General features: G+C 47.9%; 1 long non-coding RNA gene across 1 annotated transcript; it reads left to right on the top strand.

Moving 5' to 3' along the window:
- Window positions 1-1,120: 1,120 nt before the first annotated feature.
- LOC129342257 (uncharacterized) lies at window positions 1,121-6,719 on the top strand. The gene is made up of 2 exons (XR_008598214.1): window positions 1,121-1,200; window positions 6,189-6,719. It is a non-coding gene; the product is annotated as an uncharacterized LOC129342257 (long non-coding RNA).
- The last annotated feature ends 1,866 nt before the right edge of the window (window positions 6,720-8,585 follow it).

Below are 8,585 nucleotides of genomic sequence, written 5' to 3'. Positions count from 1 at the left end.
AGGACCCCCAGCTTTTAAAATGATGTTCCCCACAGCTGGACCCAACTCTTTAAACATGTATCATGTCTTTTGGGCCAGCAAAAGGCCTTTCCCACAGCGGCACCCTAACTCACTTCCTGTATCAACATTTAGATGCAGGTTAAAATGAGCAAGAAGATAAGAAACCAAGAGGGGGGGGACCAGGGGGTCAGTGCGTCCTGTTTATCACAATGGCCAACCAAATGCCTCCTAGAAGCCTAGAAACGGCCCTTCCCAGCAATGGGTATCCTCTGGTACCATGCCTTTGAACATGGAGGTTTCATTTAGCCATCATGGCCAACAGCCATTGACTTCCTCTCTGGATTTGTCTAACACACTTTTGAAGCTATCCATGCCCAGGCGCCACCACTATATAACAGTGAGTTCCATAAGGGTGTCTGGCAGCGCCCGGCAGCACCAGCGAAGGAGCAGGGAGGCAGCCCGCCTCCCTGGTCACCTCCCCACCTGCCACGCCACCAGAGCGCCTGGCTCACTGGGCGCTGAGGTGGGCAGCAGCACTGGCAATGGGGCAGGGAGGCGGGCTGCCTGCCACCCTGGAGTGCCCGGCTTGCTGGGCACTGAGGCAGGCAGCTGCGACAAAGGTGCCTTCCCGGGGGGGGGGCATGGATGAGGTGCCCTCTCAAAATTTTGCACCCGAGGTGGCCGCTGCCCTAGCCCCCCACACGCTACGCCTCTGTCCTGAGTTCCATAAGTTAATTTTTGAAACTCGGGTCTTGGTCTTTGATCGACCCGTATTCCTCTGCTTATGATTTTGAGCTTCGCAGACTTCTGCTCAGAGTGTTTATGAGACTATGTTATCCTTGCTTTAAACAGCGCTATAAGCCACTGTAAAGAATTTATGGTCACGAGATCCGTATTTTAGATTAATAAGAAAAAAAGATCAAAGTCTCATTGAGCAGGGCACATGACCCGTCAACGTGCCACATGAAACCACGTGAGAACATTCTGAGCCACCGGTGTGACCAAGAATTCTGGGAGGGGAGGAGGTCCGAAAATTGATTGGACCAATTAGGTGATTAACAGTTGCATCTGATCCAACACATACCTCACTGCCAGGAAGTGACCTTTTAGAATCCATATAAAAAGGCTCAGGAGGGCCAAGTGTGCTTCAATCTGCTCTGATCGGGTTCCTCTAGACTTTCATCCATCTTGCGCATTTGGGTAAGTCTCCTTCTTACGCTGCCACTTCTGCAGATCAATTTTATCTCTCAATTTGTTCCCCTTCCTTTCTGTCGCTCTCCCAAGAGATCAGATATGATCTCCTGGCATGCTGTGGAAACTCTGCTGTGATTCTGGAGAGCAGTTCCAGGCTTGTTGGTGGAACGTGACGCCCTCACAACCTCCACGGGGTGGCATTTTGGTTGCTGTTGCTTCAGCTGCCAGGAAGTGACATTTGAATAACCTGCCTGCCTGAATTCCTCCAAGCCAGTTTGGTGTAGTGGTTAAGAGTGCGGGACTCTAATCTGGAGAGCTGGGTTTGATTCCCCACTCCTCCACTTGAAGCCAGCTGGGTGGCCTTGGGTCAGTCACAGCTCTCTGGAGTGCTCTCAGCCCCACCCACCTCACAGGGTGTTTGTTGTGGGATAATAATACCATATTGTCGAAGGCTTTCACAGCTGGAGAACGATGGTGGTTGTGGATTTTCCGGGCTGTATAGCCGTGGTCTTGGCATTGTAGTTCCTGATGTTTCGCCAGCAGCTGCTGGCGAAATGTCAGGAACTACAATGCCAAGACCACGGCTATACAGCCCAGAAAATCCACAACAACCAATATAACACACTTTGTAAACTGCTCTGAGTGGACATTAAGTTGTCTTGAAGAGTGGTGTATAAATCGAATGTTATTATTATTATTTGCAAAGGAGAAGCTGCGCCTATCAACCAGCAAACTGTATTGTCTCGTCATGTTCTTTGTGGGAGCAGGTTGGACATTGCCTTGAATGCAGGCCCAGTGTAGCATCGTGGTGAAGAGACAGAAGTTGCCAGTTCATACTCACAGAGTACTTGACTTGCAAGGGAGATCCCAAGCTAGAAGAGAGGAGGCAGCTGTGGATTTTCTGAATTGAGCATGGGGTTGGATTAGATGACCCTTGGGGTAGCTTCCAGATCTATATTTGTATGCTTCTATCCTCCAATATATATGAATGGTAGTTGTGGGCAGAGAAGCTAGCATATCTTTTCTTGGGCCACCTCAAGCTCTCAGATCAGTGTCTGAGGGCCCTTCTGTGTTAGTGCGAACTGTGATAAACAACCCCTCAGGCCCTTGTTTTTACTATACAGAATGCTGGATTAATTCAGCTAGCCCAGGACCCAAGATGCTAGACCTCTACGAGGAAGTCATCTCGCCAGCTTTATCCCACCAATTTCTTCTCACTAACAGGGTTTACTCACTGCTGCCACCAGTAGGCCGCAAATAAAATTACAGCCTGACTGTCCGCTGTAAAAATCGGAATCCCCTCCTTAAGTCAGCCAATGTGGAAGTAAGGGGGAAATTTTTTTGAAATCTCGCTGATTAAAAACGTTCCTAACTAGGCAGGCTCTTCCTGCTGCTTTCTTGATAAGCATGAGCCAAAACATGAGGCTTTTTGCAGCTGAAAAGCCCAAATAACTCCAATTTTAGAAAAAGAGAATTTTATCTTGAAGAATATAAGCAATTGATGGATACAATGAGTTGAACGGTTGAACAGGAAAAGACTAGAAGCAACTGAGCCCGGGAAAATCAAATAGGTATAAATGTAGTCTTCTTTTCCTAGTCCTGAAGCTTGCTCCTGTGATGTTAAAGGCAGACATAGCTTTATGGTTCCAGGTTTGTTGCTCAAGCTCTTTTTCACCTTTTTTTTTTTTAATTGATGCATCACTTATTATTACATTTCAATACAGTCATAGTTCTCCTATGATACATCTTTTACCCCTTTTGTAACCCTCCCCCCCGCAAGGTGACCATCCTATAACTACAAATTAAATTTTTAGCCACGAGCACATTTTTTCCAATTTTCCAAATATAGTTGTATTGGCTTCTCCATTATATACCCATTGAAAATATACAGACCATTTCTCTTTTATCTCCTCCATTTTTCCATCCCATGCCTTATCTTTTTTTAAACATTCCAACATATCCGATTGAATATATTCATACAAGTAATCATTCCATCTTTCTAAGGTCCATTTTAACTTCTCCTTCCAACCGTATGCAATGTTGCTCAAGCTCTGTCTCGGGGCCAAGCTACAAGTGACGCCTGACACAGGTTGGACACTTGTCAGCTTCCCTCAAGTTTTGATGGGAAATGTAGGCGTCCTGGTCTTGCAGCCTGGCTCTCTGACTGCTGTCCAATGGACTTTTCAACTGTCACTTGTCCAACATTCCGCCAAGCTGCCTACATTTCCCATCAAAACTTGAGGGAAGCTGGCAAGTGTCCAACCTGTGTCATTCATCACATGTAGTTGGCCCTAAGTTTCCATTCTCCCTCCATTCGGTTGGTCACCTCTCTCAAGAGCCTGTTCCCGTGAGTGTCCTTCAGAGGCCCTTACAAAGTCTCTAGGCTGTCTCCGTGTGTCTCAGACATGTCTGCTCTTTGCAGCATCTCTGTCCCTTTCCAAGGATGGCGATCTCTTTTTCTCAAAATGGCTGCCCCTCTCCTCAAGGGAGAACCCAGGAACAACCCAAGTAATTCTGAGGCCCTGGGCAAAAGTCAAGGATGGGGGCACAAAATCTCAGCCATGCTGCCCACGGCCTCCCTGCCAGGGCCAAGCAAGTGTTGGGTCTTCCTTGGTGCAAGGCAAGTAGGAGCTACCACCATAAGTAGTTGGTTGCCCAAGCTCTGGATGGGGCAGGGTGAGAGTGGTGGCAGAATACTGCTCCTTTCCGCCCTTCTAGTAGGGGGGCAGGACCAAGGGTGGTCACCCACTGCTCAGTGCAGAGTTCGGATTTTATCTGGATGTCAGTAAAGCCTTTGACAAGGTTCCTCATGATGTTTTGGTGGGTAAACTGGTGGACTGTGGACTGGACTCTAGGATAGTTAGATGGATAGGGGACTGGCTGGATAACCATACCCAACAACAACAACAAAAACAACAAAAACAAAAACAACAACGTTGTTGTTGTTGTTGTTGTTATAAACATTCAATTTATATACCACGTTTCAGGACAACTTAACACTCACACAGAGCAGTTTACGAAGTATGTTATTATTATCCCCACAACAATCACCCTATGAGGTGGATGGGGCTGAGAGAGCTCTGAGAGAGCTGTGACTGACCCAAGGTCACCCAGCTGGCTTCAAGTGAAGGAGTGGGGAATCAAACCCTGTTCTCCAGATTAGAGTCCTGTCGCTCTTAACCACTACCCAAAACTGTCAATGATATCACATCTGATTGGAGGGAGGTGTACAGTAGAGTCCCACAGGGCTCTGTTCTGGGCCCAGCACCTTCCAATATTTTTATAACTGATCTGGGCAAGAGTGTGAAGGGATTACTCATTAAATTTGCTGATGTCACCAAACTGGGAGGAGTAGCAAACGCCCTTGAAGATAGAGAGAATTCAACAAGATCTGAACATACAGGAAGGGTGGGCAGGTATGAATAAGAAGTGATTTAACATGAATAAGTGCCGAGTTCTCCACCTGGGTAACAAAAATGAAAAGTATGCATACTGGATGAGGGATACATTTCTAGGTAGCAGTGTGTATGAACCTGATCTTGGGACACTGGTGGATGGGAAGCTAAATACGAGCAGTCAGTGTGATGCAGCAGCAAAAAAGACGAACACAACCTTGGGGTGTATCAATGAAGGCATACCAGCCAAATCACAGGATGTCACTGTCCCACTGTATACCACCTTGGTCAGGCCCTACTTGGAGTATCGTGTGCAGTTCTGGAGGCCTCATATCAGAAAGGATGTGGACAAATTGGGGCAGATGCAGAGGAGAACAACCGGGATGATCAGGGGCCTGGAGACCAAGCCCTACGAGGAAAGACTGAGGGACCTGGGAATGTTCAGTCTGGAGAAGAGGAGGTTGAGGGGAGAGACAATTGCTCTCTTTAAGTATTTAAAAGGCTGTCACTTAGGGGAAGTAAGGGAGCTGTTCCTGTTGGCAACAGAGTATAGGAATCGGAACGATGAGTTTAAACTACAGGGGGAAAGGTACTGGCTGGACCTTAGGAAAATCTTCTTCGTGTTAAGAGTAATCCAGCAGTGGTGTGGTGGGTTCCCCCTCATTGGCAGTCTTCAAGGAGCATCTGGATGAATCCTTGTTAGGGATGCTTTAGGCTGTTCCTGCATTGGGCAGGGGGTCGGACTAGATGGTCTGTAAGGCCCTTTCCAGCTCTATGATTCTATGAACCCCCTTCCACAATAAATTCACTGGTGTGTGGGGGGAGGGGAGAAGAGTTTACACCATTTGGTCACTTGCAAATTCTTCATTGCCTATATGCTTTACCCTGAGTATTCAGAGTGTAAACCCAACATTCGCTAAGCAATGTGGAACATGTTGACACAAAAATCTGAGTGTGGTGTCATTTCCCCACTCCGAGCCATTCTACCGAGATTGTGGAATACTTACCAGAAGGACTTCCACTTGGCCCTCTCATGGTAAGCCTTTCAGTGGGTATTGAGGGAAAAGTCCTGCTTATCTGGGAGACTTCCTGACAAAAGAGTGGAAGCCATACTAGACGAAAAAGAATCCTGGTTATTTTGGAAGACTTTAAGGATAAGTGGATGGTGCCATTCCTAAACTGATTTATTGTTGGGTATTTTTTTAACAACAACAACAACATTCGATTTATATACTGCCCTTCAGGGCAACTTAACACCCACTCAGAATGGTTTACAAAGTATGTCATTATTATCCCCACAACAATCACCCTGTGAGGTGGGTGAGGCTGAGAGAGCTCTGAGAGAGCTGTGACTGACCCAAGGTCACCCAGCTGGCTTCAAGCGGAGGAGTGGGGAATCGAACCTGGTTCTCCAGGTCCTGCCACTCTTAACCACTACACCAAACTGGCTCTCTCTCTTTTGTGGTGAATGGTGTTCTTTGAGTAATCCTTTTTTTCAAATGTAAAAGTTATTATCCACTTTGCGACTTCTCTTTTTTAACAAATGAGGGGTATAAATGTTTGAAGCAATAAAGATGTTACATTTTTTTATCCCAACAGGTTTTTCGACTCCACTTTTGGAAACATGTCCCAGTGTAAGCAAGCATGCAAGGCACCCCCCGAGCCCTGCTGTCCAACCAAGTGCCCCCCTAAGATGGAAGTGAAGTGCCCCCCCAAGACAGTTCAATACTTCCCTCCGAAGACGGTGGTGAAATGCCCTCCCAAGACCAAGCAACCTCCCAAAGGCTGCTGTTGATGCTCCCTCCAGTGCCGTGAAATGAAAAACCAGTTCAGCTTACATTGCACGCAAGATGTTGCTGACATCCCAAATTGGCCTGCCGTGCTGCACCCGTCTTTACTTTGGGAAACCTGAGTTCTGCACTGTTGTCCTAACATTAGTTGTTTCTGATGCCATCTGGTGGAAGAGCATCTCATTGACTGGTTGAGTTCCTGCTTGGAATATCCTTCTCAGAAAGATACGACTCCTCCACACATGTTGTCGAACTTTCTTAGCCGGTTAATTGTCTACTAGTGTTCCAGATAACCCGCATGTGTGGGTGCACGGCAATAAAATGAACCACTACCCACCAACAGTTTGTGTTTTTACTGATTCTGGCATCTTCTTCTCTTTAAAAATTCTGATGGAAGTGGGTTCAAATACGACAGGGTATACACACAAAGTGAAGGGGTGGCCCGTGAGCTTTCCCCCTGTGAACAATGAGAACTGTTGTGATATCTGCGGATAACTGTGTGCTATTATTATCCCCACAACAAAACACCCTGTGAGGTGGGTGGGGCTGAGAGAGCTCCAGAGAGCTGTGACTCTCTCTAGTTTTCATTTTTTCACCCCATTAACAACAACAACAACAACAAAAACAACATTCGATTTATATACCATCCTTCAGGACAACAATGCCCACTCAGAGTGCTTTACAAAGTATGTTATTATTATCCCCACAACAAACACCCTGTGAGGTGGGTGGGGCTGAGAGAGCTCCTAGAAGTTGTGAGTAACCCAAGCTCAGCTGGCTTCATGTGGAGGAGTGGGGAATCAAACCCGGTTCTCCACATTAGAGTCCCGTGTTCTTAACCACTACACCAAACTGTCTCTCACGGTTGCCAGCCTCTTCCTCCACCTTCCATCCCCCTGCCCCAGCTCACCTGGCCAACTGGGGAAAGAAGTGTCAGGAGGCTGGTTAGAGCCCTTGAAGTCCCCCCTCCATGGCATGGATTCATTCTGGAGGCCTTCTACTGACATCGCTTCTGGTTTAAAATGGACGGCAGCTCCGTGGGGACAAATCAGCCTGAATCATAGCTACTTTGCTATGTTTTTGGATCAATTTGGCCCCGCTGACCCCCATTGCTTCTGTTTTAAACCAGAAGTGACACCAGCAGATGATGTCTATGTAGGAAAACCTTCCTGTTCCACAGGGTGGTTTTTCTATTGAAGGTCAGAAAAAAACTCAAAAAACCGGGAAGTGAGGGCCAAACTACAAGTGACGAATGACACTTGAACGGCAAGTGTATTTCTCCCTGTTCACTTGCTCTCCACTCAATCCACTTGCCGTTCAAGTGTCATTCGTCACTTGTAGCTTGGCCCTGAGTTCTCATTTTCCAGAGTAGCCTCTTTGACTAACTCTCGAGACCAGGGGTGTAGCATGGGTTTCCAGCACCTGGGGCAAGTCCTGGCAGGTGGCATCCCTGTTACCACAGGTGTGTGCATACAAAGCGTGCATGTGCACTTCCAGGAATCTGCAATGATGTCACTTCCAGGAAGTGATGTTATCACACAGGGCATAGCCATCCCCCGGGAGCACTCCCATGATTTGAGCTGCTCGCCTCCCTGCCTGTTACCTGGCAGCCCTCTGGTGCAGCTGCCCACACCGCCTCCCCCAGCTCCATGTGTTCCTGGCCAGCAGCCACTGCAGGAGGACCAGCTCGGTGCCCAGCAAGCTGGCCACCCTGTGGGGCAGGTGGCCGGGTGGCATAGGCATCCTCCCAGCCCTCCTGCGCAGCAGTCCACACTGCTGCCGCCAGCTCCATGAGCTCCCCGCCAGCAGCTGCTGCAGTGAGCCAGCAACCCCACACAGCAGGTGGCCAGGGTGGTGCGGGCGGCATCCCAGCCCTCCTACTGTGTTGCTGCTGCCAGCTCCACGTGCTCCTGGCTGACAGCCACGCCTGGTGCCATCTCTTTGGTGTTGCCTGGGGCAAGCGACCCCCCCATCCCTCCTAAATATGGCCCTGCTTGAGACCAATAAGCAAATTCCAAGTCCTACAAGGTTTAAGCAAACAGAAATCAGCCCTCCAAAGTAGGACACTTTAAACAGCCCAGAAAACAGTTACTTGGGGTAGCTATGGCAAATTGGCCAAGGTGCTAGACTCAGATTGAAGCAATATAGTTCCAAATAACTCCACACTTAATAACTTAATAAATAACTCCACAATGAATAAAGTTTA

The sequence above is a fragment of the Eublepharis macularius genome, chromosome 1 (genome assembly GCF_028583425.1).
Source record: "Eublepharis macularius isolate TG4126 chromosome 1, MPM_Emac_v1.0, whole genome shotgun sequence".
NCBI lineage: Eukaryota > Metazoa > Chordata > Lepidosauria > Squamata > Eublepharidae > Eublepharis > Eublepharis macularius.
This window is presented reverse-complemented; position numbering and strand designations above follow the sequence as displayed.